At 42.1% G+C, this 20,000-nt stretch overlaps 1 protein-coding gene and 1 long non-coding RNA gene across 6 annotated transcripts in view; one reads left to right on the forward strand and one right to left on the reverse strand.

Annotated features, from left to right (window-relative positions):
• The window catches only part of LOC147034154 (uncharacterized), a 9,739-nt gene extending 1,036 nt beyond the window's left edge, over positions 1 to 8,703 (forward strand). Inside the window, exon 2 of the long non-coding RNA XR_015057246.1 lies at positions 5,362 to 8,703. This is a non-coding gene — a long non-coding RNA (uncharacterized LOC147034154). The remainder of the gene's footprint in view (positions 1 to 5,361) is intronic.
• Positions 1 to 20,000, reverse strand: part of LOC147034151 (CMP-N-acetylneuraminate-beta-galactosamide-alpha-2,3-sialyltransferase 2-like) — a 239,245-nt gene that overhangs the window by 145,443 nt on the left and 73,802 nt on the right. The gene's annotated exons all lie outside the window — the stretch shown is intronic.

The raw sequence follows: 20,000 nt of genomic DNA on the forward strand, positions 1-20,000 counted from the left end.
ACTCAACCCAACCCGAGACCACCCCAGGCAAAACACCGACCAGTCCAAGAACACTCTAGAAATAAGCAAGGAAAATGGGAAATAAAACATCAAAACTGAAATTGAATAATGCCCCACCCACGAATACCATGGCAGAAATGATGTATGGGAAATATGGAGTCATGTCATGTACCCAATTGGCATTATGGCATAAATGGACAAAGGAAGACCAATGCCCATTCCCAAGATGGGGCTCTTTAAAAGCCGAAATTATCAATAACTTGGCATGTCGATTAGAACAACGGACAAGTGATAAATTAAAACCAGAGCCAGATCTTGAAGCGTGGAAATTGTGGGAAGAGGAGGCCTTACAAATAAGTGAAGTAGCTAGAAATTTGGTGAAACAGAAACTATTAAAACTAGAAACACAGGTAAAAGAGATGCAACCACCAGTGATTGGAATTGTTCCTGCCTCGGTAAAAGCCTCTGAGATTGAAGTACAAGGACGGGAAGCTCAGGTAAATAATGAAGGTGATTCATCTGCATATGTTAATAACACACCAAGATTGTATCCGAACCTTGAAAGTATGGGGCTGATGGCCACAGCCTCTGCTTTCCCGGTTCAGGAAATAACTCTGGCGGGACCAGGGGTGCAGGCTCAGTCAGTGTACCGACGATTTAAAGAAATTTAATTAAGATCAATGAAGGAGAGAGTATTAGATCAGAGGGGAAATGCAGGAGCAGTAAGGAATTTAATAACGCAGTGGGTTGCAGCACATCGATGCACCCACAGTGACATTGGAGTGCTATGTCAAGCAGTGTTGTCTCCATATGTGTGGAAGAGAGCTCGAGAAGCTGCCGAGTGGACAGCAGACGAACCAGCAGTTTGCACCGAAGCAGATCGGCGAGATAAGCGAGGGCGCCTGTATGAGGAGATTGAGAAGGCCTTACGACCACCAGCATTAGATTGGGATAAAATCTATGAAACAAAGCAACGTCAAGGGGAGCGGGCATTCGAGTTTATGGATAGATTAATGTTGACACTCTTACAATATGGGGGGTTTCAAGTTGAAGCAGACATACCGGAGCGAACGGTCACTAATTTCGTAATGGAAGGACTTAGGCCTCAAATTAAAAAAACAATTGAAGTATGTACTGTTAGGTTGGCAGGGCAAGAAAGCAAGTGAGATTTGTATAGCAGCTGATCAATGTATGGACCGAGCGGAAGAACGGGAGAACGCAAAGGCAAAAATGAAAGACGAAGTGTTGCAGATGGTGTTGCTCGACAAAGTAGCAGACCAAAGAAAGAATAAGGGTTGGAGAAAGTGGGGGCTGGAGGGAGATGATTCAGATTCGGAAGAAGAAGAAGCGGCCAGGAGATGGGGACGACGAATGAGAGGTCCACAAAGACCCCCACCAGCAGCACAGGATGGACGGCCCAAGAAATGGAGTGGAAAAAACAAAGGTTGGACGCGAACGCCACCACAGACCCGCTCGAGGACGGCAGCAACACAAGAACAGGAACAACCAAGTCAATCACAAGGATGTTTCCAGTGCGGGCAATTGGGACATTGGAAAAGACATTGCCCCCAAAGAGGACGGCCGGAGATCCAACAGGAGGGAGGATCGGGACAACCGCAAAATCGTAAGTCATATTGACACACCGCGGATGGACCCGTGTTACAAGGGGCAATGTTGACAATAACACCAAAAGAGGAGCCGACCTACTCTTTGGATGTTTCAGGTAAGACACTATCTTTTTTAGTTGACACGGGAGCCACCTACTCTACTATAGCAGCCAAACAGCTGCCACATGTTGAAAAATCCAATGCTGAAGTCCAAGTAGTAGGGTTGGGTGGTAGCATACAAACATTAAAGACAACAACGCAATTACCAGTAAGATGTGGACCTTTACAGGAAAAACATGCATTTCTTCTCACAACCACCACACCGGTGAATTTGTTAGGTAGAGATTTGTTGTGTAAGTTGGGATGTAAAATAGCATGTACGAACAAAGGGGTTTTTGTGGATATTCCCCAGAATAAAGCACAGTCAGCAATGATGCTGTTAAATGACATCGCACCCAGTTGTTTATTGGTGGAGGCTGAAAAGACAGCCGATTAGTGAGGCTTTGATATGTTTAAAGGAAGTCTTAGCCGAAAGTGAGGAAATGCAAATGTGGCTAGACAATGCACAAGTAATGACACACATCTACTATGACCCTCCACATTGTACAATCTATTATGATGCGAATGGAGATGATGCTGAATTTGCGGAGAAAATTGCTCCGTATTTGGGAACCTACAATGATCTTTTGATTTGCCATTTGATGATTGGTAAGGAAGGTGTTGCAATGGAGGTAAAGCTCACAGAACAACAAAGGCATTTGACAAAGTATCCGCCGGGAGTAACTTCGCATGTGACAATAACCACAGCAAAAGATTATCACCCGAAGGATTTGGGCTTTATGGTTTATCGCCTACAGGGGGCAGTAGCGACCTGCACAACAATGATGTTGCATTGGCAGGTGCACAAGCTAGCGAACGATGAAGGGTGGATTTGTGATTTTGAGGAACAGGTGTTATTGGGGACAATTGAAGAGGTTGATTTATCACCTAAACATGAGAGGGTGATGAAAACGGTAAATGAAGGAGAAAACGCAGAAGATTTGATAGAAAGAGTTCCACAAGAATTGTGGACCCGACATGACAATGATGTGGGCCATATCATTGGGGCAACGCCCCTCGTGGTTAAACTCAAACCGGGAATGCCTTGGCCAAATGTGCGCCAATACTCCCTGCGAAAGGAGGCGGAGGCCGGGATAGCACCAGTAATTGAATCTTTGAAGGAGCAAGGGATAATTGTAGAAACTTCAAGCCCATGCAACACGCCTATACTGCCAGTGAAAAAGCCACAGAAAGATAAGTGGAGATTTGTTCAGGATTTACGGGAAGTAAATGAGGTGATTCAAAGTATCCACCCTGTGGTACCGAGCGCAGAAGGGGTGATGACGTCTATACCTGCAAGTTCCACCCATTTTACTGTAATCGATTTATGTTCGGCATATTTTTCCGTACCCATTGATAAAAAATCCCAGTTTTTATTTGCCTTCAAGTATAAAGGCCGTCAATACACATGGACTGTTTTGCCTCAGGGGTTCGCGGATAGTCCAACATTATTTTCGCGTACCTTACATAAGGACTTAGAAGATGTTGTCTTCAAGGGTAAATCAGTGCTGCTACAATATGTGGATGATTTGCTCATTTGCTCCCCAAACAAAGCAGCGTGTGAAACAGATACGCTGCAGCTGCTCCAGGCATTGGCAAGAAAAGGCCACAAGGTGAATAAAGAGAAGTTGCAATTAGTCAAGGAAAGGGTTAAGTATTTGGGACACCACATTTCGCAAGGAAAGAGGGAATTGGATAAGGGGAGAATAACTTCAATTTCAGAAGTGCCATGCCCTCGCACAAAGAAAGAGATGATGTGATTCTTAGGTATGGCAACCTACTGTAGTCAGTGGATTGTTGATTATGCAATTCTGACAAAGGAACTGTATGTTGTGGTGGGCAAAAACCAGCCCAATGTAATTGAGTGGACTGAGAAGATGGGGGAATATTTTACCAAATTAAAAGCGGCACTCTCGACAGCTCCCGCGTTGGGGCTGCCAGATTATGAGAAACCATTCTTCCTTTACTCTCACGAAACTAGAGGATTTGCGCAGGCTGTGCTGACACAATCCCACGGCGACCGCCAGCGACCAATTGCATATTTTAGCCGAAGGCTGGACCCGGTCGAACGGGGGTTGCCTCTTTGTTTGCAAGCGGTGGCCGCAGCGAGCTACGCAGTTAAGCGCACGGCAGAAATCGTGATGGGTCACCCCCTCACGCTAAGGGTACCCCACTGTGTCGCGGCTTTATTAACCAAAAAGCAAACACAACATTTAACCAACACACGCCTGATGCAGTATGAGACGACTCTCCTACACCAGCCAAATTTGCAGATTGAGAGATGTAATGTTCTTAATCCTGCTTCCTTGCTGCCAACGAAAGACGATGGTGATGCTCACGACTGCACAGAGGCAATACAAGAAGTATCCACCGTGCGCCCGGATCTCAAGGATCAACCCTTGGAACACCCGGACCTCACCTTGTTCATCGATGGTTCTGCTAACATCGCGGTAAATATATACACTGACTCTAACTATGCTTTTGGTGTGGTACATGACAAAGGTGTGATATGGAAAATGCGAGGGTTTCTCACCTCTGCAGGAACACCAATCAAAAATGGTGATTTAGTTTCTGAGCTGTTAAAAAGTATCTCAGCACCAGCAGACGTCGCGGTAATTAAATGCCGCGCACATCAGAAACTCACTACGGATATCGACAAAGGAAATGACAAGGCGGATAAAACTGCAAAAGAGGCGGCTAGTCTGCCTATTCCTTTGATAATGCCAGCACGACTACCGAAGGAACAAATTAAGCTGCATCAGTATAGCTTGTCAGATATTATTTCAATTCAAGCTGCAGCATCGCTGGATGATCGTGACAAATGGAAAGCTGCAGGAGGGACAATGGATGCAGACGGACTATGGTCGAATAGGGGAAAGGTCATAGCACCTACTGAAATCCTACCGTGGCTTGCACGCATGGCCCATTTAAATGGACATGTGTGCAAGAGGGGGACTGTGAGACAGGTGCAAGAATCCTGGTATGCACCAGGAATTGGGGGAGTAGTAGAAGGGGTGTGTAAGAATTGCCAAATATGTCAAAAACACAACCAGCAGAAGGAGGGAAAAACAAGAGTGCTGGGAGCTCACCCAGCCCCTTGGGGATCATTCACGTACCTACAAATAGACTTTATAAAAATGCCTCCATCAGGCGGGTTCAGCAATGTTTTGGTAGTGGTAGACATTTTTACTAAGTGGGTAGAGGCGTACCCATGTGCAAAGGCTGATGCCGCTACCGTGGTAAAACACCTGTTAAAAAGTTTTTTCTGCCGATTTGGCATTCCTCATAAAGTGTCTCACGATCAAGGAGGACATTTTACGGGGGAAATAACACGGGGGCAGCGTGTAAAGCACTGGGAATTAAACAAACATTTCATTGTGTTTATCACCCAGAGTCAGCAGGTGCTGTGGAACGGCAAAACGGAATACTGAAGAACAAATTGGCTAAAATAACAACGGAGACGGGGTTAAAATGGCCAGAGGCATTACCCTTGGCACTAATGAGCATGCAATCGACAGTAAACCGGAAAACAGGGTTATCCCCCCATGAAATACTAATGGGAAGGCCAATGCGGCTGCCATTCACCGCCCCCACAAACATGAATAAGTTGGATATTACAATGATGGACGAGAACTTGCTGACATTTTGTAAACAGCTTTGCAGGATCGCAAGGGGGATACACACAAGGGTAAAAGAGGCCCTACCCGAACCAGTGGAAGAGCCGTACCACGCCTTCCAGCCGGGAGACTACGTTCTGATAAAACACTTCACGAGGAAAACAGCCTTGTAACCTCGGTGGAAAGGACCATTTCAGGTACTGCTGACGACTCCGACTGCGGTAAAGTGCGAGGGTAAGACGGCTTGGATACATGCCACACATTGTAAACTGGCTATACCAGCAGAGACAGGGACAACATGAACAACACCTATCTTACCATGACTGTATTTTTTTGTGCACTTGGATGCACGTGGGCATTTTACAATACGAGCTGCATGCGTTATAATGAAGGAAAAACTGATGATGAGAGAACTATGGGTAAAAGAAAGAGACGAGAACTAATCCTACATAAAGAATTGACTGATCATCCACTGAACACTTACCTGGCATTATCTCTACAGTATGCTAGGACAATGAACAAAAGGGAGTGTTGGGTGTGTTCACACCTTCCACATTCCTCAAAACACGGATTACCCTTGTTTGCAGTTCCACTCCAGGGGGAGAACATGTGTGGGTACATAGTCCGTAGACAAGATGGACCAGTTTTAACTAAAGTAGAGAAGGCATCAGTGGAAGGTAGAATAATAGAAATAAAAAGTAATTGGGAGAAGGGGGGTTATAATTGCACGAACTATGAGCATTGGTATTACCCTAAGTACAGAACTATTAAGCAAAAGGCTGTGGGACAGGGCCCGGCAAGAGCAATAAAAGTAACGAATTATGATGGATTGAAGAAGGGGGAGGGATTAGAAAAGTACCCCCCACATTTTCAGCTCATGCACAAACAAATTGGATTGATTTGTCAAGTTAGAGGACAAGGGGGGGGGGACCCCATTTAGGAGAATCAACATGCCAGTACTATGCTAGACATGGGGATGAAATGGTGACCATAAAAGGGCGAATTAATGGAACAACCATACCTGTAAAAATCGAAGTAAATAACCTGCTTGAACCTCAGGCACCCCTAAATGGTACATATTTTGTGTGTGGGTATAAGGCATACTCATGGCTACCAGTGGGATGGAGGGGATCATGTTTTTTGGGATTTATACTACCCAGGATTCGAATCACTGACCAATCACCCTTTGTACCACAGGTCAGATCGAAAAGAGCCATTTCAGAAGTTGAGAGGTTTTTCATGATTGCATTCCCCTTTTATGGAGCAGGCAAAAGTGCAAGGGAAATTATCAATTTGGCAGCATCTTTGGAAAAGCTTGCTAATACCACCAGCGAAGGATTTCACAAAACGAGTGCCGAGCTGGTAGCTATACGGACAACCGAGATGCAAAACCGCATTGCTCTGGATATGCTTTTAGCAGAAAAAGGAGGGACGTGTGCGGTTATAGGTGTGGAATGCTGCACATACATTCCAGATAATTCAGAAGAAATTGATAATTTGGCTGAAAAAATTAAAGCTGAAGGTGCAAAATATCATGATTTTAACAAGGGATGGTCAATGGGATCTTGGTTGAAGGGAATATTGGGGAGTTGGGGAGCCTGGATAATCCATTGGTTGTTTATAGGGCTCATGATCTTCATAGCAGTGATTGTTGTCATCACTTGTATTAAAAATCTAATCAGGGAGTGCGTGAGACATTGTTCTTCTACAGCAAAGAAAACAACAAAACCGGAGATGGTCCTGGGGAAGCCTGCTGTGGTTGCTGTGGTCAAACCGTTGCCAACACCTCCGCCGTCTCTCCCCTCCCCGATAATTCACTCTGGTTTTCCTCCCCAACCCATAGACCCTGAAAAGTACTGTGAACTTAATGGGACTGTTGACCCACTGCTTACACTCACATTGGATGAGTGTCTCGACTTGCTCACACCGATGACGAAGATGGAAAGAAATGTTATCTGAACATTGCCTTGTTGGAAAATGTTGGGACTTTTCTTTAAAAATTTTCTTTCACTCTGGCTTGCAGTTTATAAAACTGTTTATTTATAAAATAAACCAAGTTTATTTATAAAACTCTGGCTTGCACTCTTACTTGTTGTTTATAAAAATTATATTCTTGTTTGCTGATATTCTTTTTGTTGGTTCATAAAGAACACAATATATAGATTCTTACTTGTTGTTTATAAAAATTATATTCTTGTTTGCTAATTCTGACTTGTTTATAAAAATTATATTCTTGTTCATAAAGAACCATAGTTAGTTGAAAATATATGTATCTTTTTGTGTGTGTGAAATAATTTTGTGTAAGTTGTTTTTGAAAGGTAATTTTTGCTTCCTCATGACCTATATTCAAGTTATAATTGTTGAAATGTATCCACTATTCTATAGAGGGGTGGGGTATTGATGGGCCGGTCGGGATGGTGGAGGGGGGGCTTTTCTATGAAGCAAGAAAGTGCGGGCGGTGCTTTCGTGACGTAATGACCCACTTGGAGCTACTCATAAGAGTGGGCCACTTCTGGACGAGACTCCCTTTTACCACCTTGCCGCTCCATCAAGATCCCATCTCTAAAAAATATTATAATTGTGGTGTTCCTTTTCCACTATGTTTCTAAGTAACAGAGGGGCAAATGTGGAGCTGTTGAACAGCTCCCAAGATGAAAGCAGCCATTTTAACAGGATTACCTTTTCTTAAAATTGAATGTAGCATTTAATTGAGGAAGCCAAAGCATTTAAGATGCTCTCAGTAAGCTACCATTTTTGACTGTTGGTAATCAAAGCCAGTCGGCTATATATCTCTCTCTGTCTGTCTGTCTGTTTGTCTGTCTGTCTCTCTGTCTGTCTCTCTCTGTCTGTCTGTCTCTCTCTCTGTCTCTGTCTCTGTCTCCTCTGTCTCTGTCTCTGTCTCTGTCTCTGTCTCTGTCTCTGTCTCTGTCTCTGTCTCTGTCTCTGTCTCTGTCTCTGTCTCTGTCTCTGTCTCTTTGTCGTGCAGCTGAACATCTGGCTTTCTTGTTGGCCCTTGTAACAACATTCTTTGAGCCTTGGGCTCAGAGAAGCCCAATTATAAATCAGCACTGTCTTGGTATAGTTCAAAGGGGAACATCTTGTAGCAGAATGAGACGATAATATATATTGTGATAAAGATCTGCCTGATCAATGACAGATCTTCTTGCTTGTGAAAAGATAAATGCTTTGTCAGGCTAGGAGAGAATATTTGCTGGGGTGTTGTTACTTTCAAAGAAACCAGATGAGCAGGAAAAGTATATATAAAGTAAACCAAACTGCTTGCGGGCCAGAGTTTTGACTGAGCTGGTATACTGTAGGTATTCTGTGCCTTTCTACTCTCGTGTACACTTTTGATGCGCATTAAACGCTCTTCTCTACGACGATTGGTGTAGTCATTGCTTGAATGCAGACCCTGATCTCGACATATTCACCTAGTACGAGAATGGAAAGAATCTAATTTTTCACACAGTTAGAAATGTTCCTCACACACCTTGATTTTGATGGTCTTGTGTATTTGTATGGGGACTTTAATTGCACATTGTATCTCACCCTTGATCGTAATGGAGAAGAGCCCCACCCATCAAGTACAACACCCTTAAAGAGAACATTGTCTAAATTCTCCCTTATGGATGTATGGAGACTCCAGAACCCATCTGCACGGCAATACATGTGGTGCCTATGTGCAAATGGCCGGCTATCTCTTGCAAGGCGAGACAGATTTTACATCAATAATGACTCTTTAAATGTCACAGACCATGTTGACACCACCCCAAGTGGTTTTTCGGACCATCACATGGTTGTTCTTCAGATACTTTCCCTGGCTCAAAACTGTGGCACCGCCCATTGGACCTTCAATGTGAGTCTTCTGCAAGATGATGCTTTTTCTGTAGCCTTTCGAACCTTTTGGGAAGTTTTACTACTACGGAATCCTTCCTAGTCCTGCCTCACGCAATGGTGGGACAATACGAAGACCCATATTAGAACCTTTTGTCAGCAATATAGCTTCTTTTGTACAAAGAATGAATCCACGCTGCAATCTCTAATTGCCAAATAAATATTGTCTCTCCAGTCGAGCCTTCCAACTCCCAGTGCTGAAACGACTGTTTCTCGACTAGCAACGAAGAAAGCCCTCCTTGCTCAACTCTGTGCAAAATAAGCCAGAGGGGCTCTAATTAGGCTGCGAATAGAGAACGACAGCTCTATTGATACTCCTTCCAAATTTTTCTTTGCTTTGGAAGCACGAAAAAAGAGAAACCAGCAAATTACTTCGCTGCAGGCACCAGGAGGCCGAACAACACACGATCCAAAAGACTTTAGAAGCTTGACAAAACAATACTTCTCTGACTTATATTATGCCAGAAACATGAAAGAAGACATGATTAGTTCCTTAACCACTTCTATGTCCACCTTGTCCGAATCTGCATGTCAACAACTTGACAAGGAAGTGACTATTGACGAACTTTTTACTGCTTTGCAAACTTTGCCCACAGGTAAAGCTTCTGGACTTGATGGAATCTCTGCAGAGTTCCACAAAGCCTTCTGGGATTTGTTGGGACCCGAGTTGCTTGACCTCTTAATTGATAGCCTACAATCAGGCTTGCTACCACTCAGCTGTCACAGGGCTATACTTGCTCTCATACCAAAGAAAGGAGACCTCCAGCAACTTAAAAATTGGCGTCCCATTTCGCTCCTCTGCACGGACTACAAGATTTTCTCAAAAGTTATTGCCAACCGCCTCAAACCTCTGATTGGGGAGATTGTACACCCCGATCAATCTTATTGCATCCCGAAAAGGACAATACACGATAGCATTTTTCTTGTACGTGACATGATCGATATTTGTATTGCTGAACATAGAAATGTTGGTCTAGTGTCTTTAGACCAAGAAAAAGCTTTCGACACGATTGATCATTCTTATCTCATTGCAGTTTTATGGGGGTTTGGTTTTAAGGAAAATTTTATTTGTTATATTAAACTATTGTATAATAATATTTTTAGCTTGCTCAAAGTAAATAACATCTTAAGTCAGCCTTTCCCTGTTATTAGGGGTATTCGTCAAGAGTGTCCCTTGTCTGGCCTTCTATACTCCCTATCAATTGAACCTTTACTACATCGTTTACGTACACGGCTACAAGGGTTTAATCTTCTGCCGTTAGAAAATCCCGTACAGACCATTGCTTATGCGGATGATCTCTGCGCAATTGTGCACTCCGATGACGATGTTCGTGCTTTGGTTGAGTCTGTCAAGGAATTTAGCTTGGCAAGCTCGACTAAAGTTAATTTGGAAAAGAGCAAAGCTTTTTACTTAGGTCCATAGAATGAAAATCCCCCTACAACCCTACCATGGCAGCTTGAATGGACCAATGAAGGAATACACTACCTCAGTGTCTTTCTTGGAACTCAAGATTTTATTTCAAAAAACTGGGAATCGCTGATTACCAAAACTGAGCAGCGGTTGATAAAATGGAGGGGATTATTGAGGCAACTTTCTTAACGGAGTCGTACTCTGGTCATTAATAATCTTGCGGCATCAATGCTATGGCATGTCTTCAAGGCACTACCAGGCCCCAGTTTTATCCTTAAAAAACTTCAAAGCTATTTTGTAGATTTTTTCTGGGGGGGGGGGGGAGCACTGGCTCCGGCCAGGAATACTAAGCCTGCCGACTGCAGAAGGTGGACAGGGGCTAATAGATGTGACGAGTAAAGTGATGGCTTTTCGCCTCCTCTCAGTACGAAGGCTTCTATACTCCGACGTCCCATGGAAAGCCTTTGCCCATTGCTTGCTTAAGCAAGTTGGGAAAGTAGGCTATGGTGACGAGCTTTTTCTTCTTGATACGAAGTGCATGGATATGACATCGATTCCATTGTTTTACCGAAGCATGCTGGAAGCGTGGCAGGCTGTTTCTTTTCGCTGTGATGCCAGTGCTTACTCCCTTCAGATGTTTTTAAATGAACCAATATTTTTAAATTCTTTTTTTGATGGGGTCTGTACTGACAGATCTTTTATGCAAAAGTTTATTGATGTCGGCGTTTACAGAGTAAAACACCTCAGGAACCCCCTTGTACATAGATCCTTGTACATATATGGAAGCCAGCTGCTGACAGTGCCGTGGCCACCAGTGTGAGGTCCATCAGAGTTATTGGCAGAATTTTCTCTGTGATTTTACGGACTTTTAAGCAAACCGGGTTAAAATGGGACCCAGACATAGAAGATGCCCTCAATTTATCCCAATGTCCTTTTCCAAATCTTTTAATTTTATTTCAAAGTTTTAGGTTTTTTTTAACCAGATGGAGAAATCCTCAGTGTACAATCTATCTGTTCTCACCCTTTTTCCTGGCAAACCTACAGAGCCACAAGCTCATTGGCGAGTGCTGCTTCAAGCTAACGTTTCCACAACAATTAAATGGCAGGTGATGTATAAAGAACCGATTGTCAAGCGCTCAGGCAATCTACAATGGCGGCTAGCGCACAACATCCTGCTTTGTAACATCCTGTCCCACCGCATATGTCCTGAAAACTCAGAATTGTGCCCCTTTTGCGACACCCCCAGAGACCATTTTTCACATTTTCATTGAATGTTCAAGGTTGGCCTCGCTTTTTGGAATCATGTCACGTGTGATCCGGGGGCTCGGTTTGACTTTTACACATTGTGTTTTTATATTGGGTTTCAATGTCTTGTATCAATGTAAAAATGAATGTCTTTTAGCAAACTTTTTGTGTTCTGAGGCAAAACTAGCCATGTATTTATCGAGGAAACGAAAACTGCAGAGCACTGATGTTTTAGCTGATGACGTTTTAACTATTTTTAAAGCATTGGTGACATCGCATGTTATTTTTGAGTTTGAAATTCAAGATCCTGTTTTATTTAAAAACCGGTGGTGTGCGAAGCAATCTTTCTGGAGCAGGGTTGGTGGTGCTCTGACAATCAATTTATAAATTTAAATATTACTTCTTTATTACCCCAACCTTTCCTGGTGGTTTATTTTGATGCCTGTACGAACTTCCTTGCAAGAAAGGAGAAGAAAAGTCAAAGTCTGTCTCTGTCTGTCTCTGTCTGTCTCTCTCTCTCACCCCCACCTCTTTCCCTCTTTCTATCTCCCCTACCCCTGCCTCTTAATTAATTCAGGACACAGGTATTTCATGACCAAGCCCATGTTAATGTTACTTTATTTCACACATGTGTATTGCATGTCCATCAGTTTGTTTGTAAGTATTGAAGACTCAGGCAAAAAACCATTTTTTTTTCTTTAACGAGAGTCCACAATTTTCTTTCCTCTGCATTATGAGAAAGTTCCATTATGAAAATAGTGTAGTAGATAGGAGAAAAATGGTGCAAATTATGATACAAGCATCAAATTTGGCATTTCTGTTCTGCAGGGCTTTCTAATCAAATCTGCCTGATTGGCCATTTGAAAATCAAAAATTTGAAGAAAAAAAATTAACTTCAAAAAAATTGGAAGTCACAGCTGGCTGCAATTCTTGAAGCGCAAGTAAACATCCCAGACAGAGAACCAAGGGGAGATGCAATCATCATTGATGGCTCAGCACTCATCAATGCCCTACCTCCATGCACGTCAAAGATATTTGATGACTATGCTAAAGAAGACATCATCCCAAAGGTGGAATCCTATGGTGCCAGGTACAAGAGGGTGGACGCAGTGTTTGATGTGTACAAGAAGTCAAGTCTGAAGTCCGAGGCAAGGTCGAAAAGGGGCAAGGAATCAGAAGAAGAGTGACAGCAACCAGTTAGACCCCAAGTAACTGGAGAAGCTTTCTTCGAGACGACAGCAACAAGACGGAGCTGTTTCACTTCCTTGTGTGAAGCACAGATGACAAACACAATCATTGTCACAAAAGGAGAAGATGCCATTAGCAACACAAGGAAGTCACTGGATGCTGTGTCTCCATGTTGTCATGAAGAAGTTGACACTCAAATATTTGTACATGCCAGGGATGCAACGACGGATGGCAGCAAGTCCATTATCATTAAGGTTAATGACATGGACGTACTAGTCATAGCAATATCTGTATTGCCATCCTTACAGGAAATAGGTCTTGAGAACATGTGGATTGCCTTCGGCCAAGGAGCCAAGGCACGATGGATTCCAGTCCATGAGGTAGTTTCTGGAATGGGGCCTGAGAAAGCTAGAGGGATCCCATACTTCCATGCGTTCACTGGATGTGACGTCGTGTCTGCCTTCCGTGGTAAAAGGAAGAAAATGGCATGGCAGACTTGGAACGTCTTTGATGATGTTTCTGAAACATTCACCAATCTCAGCCAGCATCCAACATTGATTCGTGATCTTGACTTTTTAAGTTTTTTTTTTTTCTTCAAATTTTTCAAAATTTGGATTTTCAAAGGGCCAATTAGGCAGATTTGATTAGAATTCCCTGGAGAACAAATGTGCCACATTTGATGCTTGTATCATCATTTGCATGATTCCTCTCAAAAATTGCTGTTATCTGCCCCACTAAAAGGCGAAGGTGTGGCCTGTAGAATGTGCGGCGCTTGTGATCCACCCACAGAGACAAACTCAGCTTTACGTATTAGATAAAGTTAAATTAACATGTACAATTTGCAAAAAAATGCTTTGTTCTCTGATAAGTACAATTGTGCAGGTGTTGCTGATTTTTCTATTCAGGAGTCTAACTCTGTTCTTCATTGCACGGCCTGCGAGCCACTGGCGGCCTAAAGTGTGACTGATAACACACAAATGTGAGAACACCCCATCATTATCCACCATACAAGCGATTAAATTGACCCACTGGTTTCAAATGAAGAAGAGTACATGGAAGTGGGGCCTAATAGCAGTCATTACGAAGTCTGGTCGGCAGTGTGGCGACTCTCATGCTGGTGCCTTTAATTGGCAAAAGTGGCTCCCTTCTAAAAATAGTGAAGATCACTGGTCTGCTGATGAAGGAATGACACAACCAAATGAATTTGGTTCACAGACAACTGAAGGGTGTTCAGGGTGCTGAGGGTGGGGAGGAATAACTGCACAACGAGTTCTTTGGGTCTTGAGAGGAACAACAATGGAAAAGTATTAATATGACAATAAGTGGTGAACTAAATGTCAAAACAAATTCCTTCAAGAGGTGCAGCTTCATTACATCTCATGAAAGTGAAAAAAAGAATGTTTTCAAGGCAGGATTTGTTTTTAACATTGCAGCTTCTTTGCATCACAGCTTTGGCATATTTTGCGGTAGATCCATTGCGATAATGTTGCATTACAGCTTTGTCACATTGCTTGCATTTCATCAGCATAGTTTTCTAGAAGTGAATAACTATCACTGAGAAAACAAGTGATTGCATGTGCGTGCACAAACACTTCTCACATATTTAAACTTGAAAATTATGGCACGAGTATGATAAACATGAAGCTGCACATCAAGGGAGGTGTGAAGCACCCCTCCTTTTATGTGGAATGGTTTCTCTGCATGCAACTTTAACACAGGGACTGAAAATTCATTTCTCAGCTTCTACTGGATGAAATTGGTTCCAAGTTTCAGAAGTAAATCCTTTGTACGTCGTTCCACATGTAAATGTAAATAATCGTTCCACACGTCGTGTAAATCCTTCCAAATGTCAGCAACATCCATTTCCACATTCTTGAGTTTTTAACAAAAACCCTTTAAATTAACATTAGTGTCTGTCAGTCTGTCCCTTAGCCCAAAATGTGTTGGTGCTCATATCTCAAAGGCTATACATTGAAATTAACTGAAGCTTGGAATATACATTGCTCAATACATCTACGAGCTTTCAAAATAAATTTCATCAAAGTGCCAGTGATTGCTTTATTGATAGTTTTTGCTCATGGGATGAACCTCATAAACTTGGATAAAGAAAAATTTTGACTCCGGTCGTAAAAAAATAGTCAAAACGTGAGTGCTCATAACTTATGAATGTTGCATGAAAGTTCGTGAAATTTTGATTATGAATAGAGGGACACTTGTTGAGACTTCAAAGTTCCCAAAGATGCATAATTAGGGACATAGCAAAAATTAGGGACACCGTAAAAGTGGACTTTGAAAAAAAATATCGGTTTTTCAGGTCCTCGAATTCTAGAAGAAAACTGACTGAAACATGGAATACCCGATGTTATAGATAAATTGTTCCATTCTTGTGAAAAAAAAAAAAATCAGTGGCATAGAAAAGGCCATTTCTGTGGTATCTGCCATGTGACAATGTACGTACAGAAAATAAGGGACATTGGATAGCTTGTATAAAATGGCAAACAATAGAAAAGAAGGGACATGCCATGGCTTGTGGAAAATAACAGATGATAGAAAAGAATGCACATTCAAAAAATCTCATGTGCATGCTCCCCTACATACAATATAAAGGGTAAAACTTGTCAGGACAGAAAAAAAAAATTGGTGTACCTTGAAATTGAAAAGACATAAGATAATGTGCATGTGTGTCATTAATTTATTTTAAAATTGGCACACCTTTATATGAACTTTTCCAGAGCATGACTTGATTCCTCCTAAGAACAATTTTTGGCTTCCACTGTCTGAACCACCAAACTGTAGATTCAGGGTTTCTTTGCATCTGGATATGCGAAGAGATCTTCTCTGTTGGAAACTTAAAAAAATTGCCACATTGATGAAACTCACTCAACTTTATGATGTCTTTGACTGATCCAATACCTGCCTTGCATTTGCTAGTTATCGAAAGCAAAACTAGCCTGGGTGTAAACATTTCCAAGCACAACCGCATACAACTAATCTGAAGCACTTATATAATTATTATTATATAACTTATATAATTATAAAAAGAGGAGAAATATAATTATTAGATGGAAATTTGGATTGACGAAGAAGATAGACACAATTATTCGACTCAGAAATGGGTTGAAAAGAGTGCGCCGTATGTGTACTGTAAGTCATTACCATTTGGTGTTGGCTTTCAGCGGTTTTCACAGATGGGTGTTCGAGCTCAATGCCTGCTGGCCTTCACAAGGACCCATTCTTACAGTAAAGGGCACGTGGAAAAGTAAAGAGTAAAGGGCACTCCAGAGGATATATATATATATATATATATATATATATATATATATATATATATATATGTATATGTGTGTATATATATATATATATATGTATATATATATATATATGTATATATATATATGTATATGTATATATATATATATATATATATATATATATATATATATATATATATATATATATATATATGTACAGCTCGAGAAAAAAATAAGAGACCACTCCAAAAAAAAATTAAATCAGCATCTCCACATGTATGACAGCCATTCCATTCCAGTGTCTATTGAATTCCAACACAGGCACACCTCATTCCAGTTAATGAGGTACTGATTCAGTGATCACCTGAACCAAATCTTGTTTAATAAGGAAAAGTATAAAAACCACTGCTGTGGTCATCACTAACCTCTTGCAATAGGACAAGCTGGATGGCAAAAACAGTGCTAGTTGTACCTCAAAAGTAATTGTAATCAAAAAAATTAACTATTGATCATGCCAAAAGAGTTGAAAAGAAAAGTTTTGAGTGAGGAAAAGAAGGGTTCAATTCTGGCTTTACTGGCAGAGGGATACAGTGAGCGTCACGTTGCTTCCATCCTTAAAATTTCAAAGACGGCGGTTCATAAGAACAAGGTCAAGTAGCAGACATTGGGGACAACAAAGCTATAGACTGTCAGAGGGCGAAAACGTCTTTACACTGACCGGGATGACCGCCAACTCATTCGAATGTCACTCAACAACCATCGTATGACATCAAGTGACCTACAAAAAGAATGGCAAACGGCAGCTGGGGTGAAGTGCACGGCGAGGACGGTTCGAAACAGGCTCCGAGGTGCAGGGCTGAAGTCGTGCAAAGCTAGAAAAAGCCCTTCATCAATGAGAAGCAAAGAAGAGCCAGGCTGAGGTTTGCAAAAGACCACAAGGATTGGACCGTAGAGGACTGGAGTAAGGTCATCTTCTCTGATGAGTCCAATTTTCAGCTTTGCCCAATACCTGGTCCCCTAAGGGTTAGACGGAGACCTGGAGAGGCCTACAAGCCACAGTGTCTCGCACCCACTGTGAAATTTGGTGGAGGATCAGTGATTATCTGGGGGTGCTTCAGCAAGGCTGGAATCAGGCAGATTTGTCTTTGTGAAGGACTCATGAATCAAGCCACGTAAAAGGTTGTCCTGGAAGAACACTTGCTTCCTTCTGCTCTGACAATGTTCCCCAACTCTGAGGAATGGTTTTTGCAGCAGGGCAATGCTCCATGCCACACAGCCAGGTCAATCAAGGTGTGGATGGAGGACAAGAGATTAAGACCCTGTCATGGCCAGCCGAATCTCCAGACCTGGACCCCATTGAAAACTTCTGGAATGTGATCAAGAGGAAGATGGATGGTCACAAGCCATCAAATAAAGCCGAGCTGCTTGAATTTTTGCGCCAGGAGTGGCATCAAGTCACCCAACAGCAATGTGAAAGACTGGTGGAGAGCATGCCAAGACACATGAAAGCTGTGATTGAAAATCATGGTTATTCCACAAAATATTGATTTCTGAACTCTTTCTAAAGGCCCGGTCACACCTTGACGTTTTAGCCAACGTATGCCGATTTTTGAATTTTTTTTCTAAAACGCTGGCACACGTTGAATACGTTATGGGTAAGTTTTGATAACATTAAGAGCACGCTGAAAACACTGCCATACGTCGTTGTACGTTGGCTTTAAACGTTGTACTTTTTGGTTGTCCTCAAATTTTTTCATGCTTGAAATTTCACGACGTATGCCGGCGTATGACTCACACGTTCCGCTACGCTGGCCACAAGTTGTATGCACGGTCTGCGATCGTTGACAGACGTCAACACATGCTACTTGTAAGTTAATCATAAGTTGAGACACGCCGAGGTAATGTTTAGCGTACCCGAAACTTATTTCTAACCTATGATTAACGTGTTGTTGGCACGTTACGCGATTGTTGCCACACATCGACAGACGTTACTTTTAAGTTACTCATAGGCTGAAAGACGACGGTATAATGGATCGTCCTTGCGTCAGCGTCCACGGCCACGGCCAGGACACTTATTTGCAGCATTCTTCAAACTTTTCTTGGGCATGACGAGGATGTTCACACTTCGATGTCTAGCTTGGCTATGATTCCAATTGTCCATCGGCAGCGTCTATTTAAAATAGTCGAGTTTGAGCATTTTAACACGTTCAGAAGAAACGCTTCAAATTTCCAAACCACAGCGTCAAAAAACAAAGGCGAGTGACAGCAATTTAAATCGTTCATTGTAAACAATGAAAATAGCTGAGTCGTACCGTTTAAAAGTCGTTGAGTGTAAAAAAATCCAATTGTTGAGCGCAAGCGTCTACTTTCAATAGTGGAGATGCAGCCATTTAAATCGTTGAGTTTATCATTTAAATCGCGAAATCGTTAAACGCAAGGACGATCCATCATAACCCACACCCTCCCCCTCACATTCACCTACTACTGCCAACATGAACAAACTACTACTAATACTAATACTAATACTAATACTGATACTGTTACTGCCGACATGGACATCGACTCAAAAAGGACTCGAAAACACTGTTGGGTTCCCCTTTTATGAGCAGCATTTTTATATACCAATTCCCAAAACCGCTGGGAACACGTCTTTATATGGCAGTTGTAAGCTAGAAACATGTTCATTTTTTTTTTTGTCGACCGGAAGACGTCATTGGAATACGTCTACATACGTCGATGTGTGTTGGGACTACGTAAAGAATTGGTTCAAAGCACGTCAAACATAAGTTAGAAATAAGTTTCGCGTAAAAAAGACATTACCGCGACGTGTTTCGACTTATAAGTAGCCTTTGTGGACGTGTGTAAGCGTCCACATATCGTGTGTAAAACTTATCCCCATCGCATGCGGAACGTGTGTCATACGCCGAGTACGTCGTAAAATTTTGAACATGTTTAAAATTTCTTGACGTACTCTACTTACGACGACATATGATAGCGTACTTTAGCGTTGTACTCACGTATACCAAACTTACTCATACCGTATTTGACGTGCCCCAACGTTTTAGACACATTTTTCTTAGGTCGGCATACGCTGGCAAGATCGCCAAGGTGTGACCGTGATGTTGACACTTCCATTTCTACGGCAGTTATGATTCGAATCGTTGTGCGTCAGCCTTTTAATAGGCTACGTCACGACATCGTCGGCAATGCGTGCAACGCGCTATGCCTAAGTTAGACTATCGTTGGGCATCGGTTGTGTAGGCCGACAACAGGTTCAGCATTCGTTGGTATAAGTTATCTATAACACAACGAAACGTTCTGTGTCCGTTACCAATGCGTTATACATGAGACCAAGTCGCTATGAATACGTCCGAATCTTTAAAAAAAAAACATCAAAAGTTCAACGTAAGCCAGCGTTTTACATACATTTTAATACGTTGCCATCGCTGGCCAAAACGTCAAGGTGTGACCGGGCCTTAAGTTAAAGCATTAGTATTGTGTTGTTTAAAAATGAATATGAACTTGTTTTGTTTATATAATTTGAGGTCTGAAAACACTGAATCTTTGTTGTTATTTTGACCAGTTGTCATTTTCTGCAAATAAATGCTCTAAATGACAATATTTTTATTTGGAATTTGGGAGAAATGTCAGTAGTTTATAGAATAAAACAAAAATGTCCATTTTACTC

The sequence above is a fragment of the Eptatretus burgeri genome, chromosome 1 (genome assembly GCF_056783735.1).
Source record: "Eptatretus burgeri isolate ZD-2024b chromosome 1, Ebu_testis_v1, whole genome shotgun sequence".
Taxonomy (NCBI): Eukaryota; Metazoa; Chordata; class Myxini; order Myxiniformes; family Myxinidae; genus Eptatretus; species Eptatretus burgeri.